We start from the raw sequence: 1,950 nt of genomic DNA on the forward strand, positions 1-1,950 counted from the left end.
AGAAGATGTGGTATGATTGCCAATGAGACAACTATCCACAAAAGACCAAAATGACACAAACATTAACAACTATAGGTCATCGTACGGCCTTCAACAATGAGCAAAGCCCATACCGCATAGTCAGCTATAAAAGGCCCCGATAAGACAATGTAAAAAAAATCAAACGAGAAAACTAACGGCCTTATTTTGTGTAAAAAAATGAGTAGTTTCTTTTGTTATCATTTCCGACTCGAACTTCTCTTTAACTGAGTTTTACTGTGCATATGGCTGTGTGTTTGTTTTTACTACATTGGATAGATGTATAGGGGGAGATTTGAGATCTCAAAATCATGTTCAACCTCGCTGTATGTTTGCGACTGTCCCAAGTCAAGAGCCTCTGGCCTTTGATAGTCTTGACTGATTTTAATCTTAGTTTCTTGTGTATAATTCAGAGTTTGGTATGACGTCCATTGTCACTGAACTACAAATGTAGCATACATATTTTTGCCAGCTAAAGGACTCCTCTGGGTGCGGAGATTCTCGCTGTATTGACGACCCATTTGTGGCCTTCGGCTGTTGTCTGCTCTATGGTTGGGTTGTTGTCTCTTTGACTCATTCCCCATTTCCATTCTCAATTTTGTACGGTATATAGCTAAAATATATTTTGTTTAGATTCATCCATTGATAAAGTCCGTCGGTTGCGTATTTTATCCCAAAATATACCTCAGAAGTATTTTTATCGTTCGGCTGCTGTCCTATTGACGTATGTGCAATATCTCAAATTATCTAAACCCTGTGGATGAAATTAGATGCTATATTACCTTTTAAGTTTTCTGAAAACCTTCTTTGTTTATAGAAAGAAGAAGATAGGGTATGGTATGACTGCCAAATGAGATCTCTTTCCAACCAAGACGCTATCTATTAAACTAAGTTTGTCTTATGGGTAATTGTGTGTATTACTGTTGTTTTGTTGCTGTCTGGTTGACGAATACATAAAATCTCAGTGTCATCACCAAACATATGTATGACTATATATCGGGTAATTCAAACACTTGTTTCTTCTCTTCATTAATCAGGTCGGGACCACTACCTTATATGGGAATGCATAAATTAGCATACTTATGTTCTCGCACATGTAATTGTTTATTTACATGTGACGCAATTTATTTTTACCTAGGTTTTTGACCAATCCACTAAATGAGTCACAATGCATGATGGACTACTACGTGTTTACAATCAACCAAGAACACGTGTTATTTACTGAAATACAACACATTTTTTCGTGCAATGCGAGATTCACAATTTCGCTTAGTTTTTCATTTTGTGTATCCTCATTTATAGTTCGTGATATAAAGTATTACTTCCATGCTCAGATTAACGAAGAGTTGTTTCTATGTGACGAAAAAATGGTTTGAATTACCCGATATATAGCCATTAACATGTTTGATGATTTCATGTATTTGTCCACCAGAAGCAACAAAACAACAGCGAAAAAACACAATTACCCATGAGACAAACTTACTGGTGCAAAGTAAGCCGTCGATAACAGCCGGTGCTTATATTCAAGAGTACAGCAATGTTCGTATAGATAATTAAAGGCAAATGTGGGATCCTTGAATTTTGTGTTCGTAAAAAGGCGAAGAAATAATTACATACATGGCAGTGTTAACAAAATTTATAAGTATTTTTGTTGGTCACATTTCAGTATATAGGCTTCCAAACTGTTCCCTTTTTTTTAAGGTAGTGAAGTCAGCAACTGTAGTTTCAGTTTGTTCGTTTTTTAACGGGCTCGGACATTTGCCAAACTGAATAAAATCATTACAGCTGATTTCTTAAACCTGCAAAGTAAAACTTTGGTTGGCTTGCTTGCTTTGTTTGTATAGTTGTTTATACAAGCTTTGAAAATGAGATTGACATCTTTCAACAATATATATATATAGGCATAGTTTAACTTGTATATTTTATATTTTG

This window comes from Mytilus edulis, chromosome 8 (assembly GCF_963676685.1).
Source record: "Mytilus edulis chromosome 8, xbMytEdul2.2, whole genome shotgun sequence".
In the NCBI taxonomy this organism is placed as follows: Eukaryota; Metazoa; Mollusca; class Bivalvia; order Mytilida; family Mytilidae; genus Mytilus; species Mytilus edulis.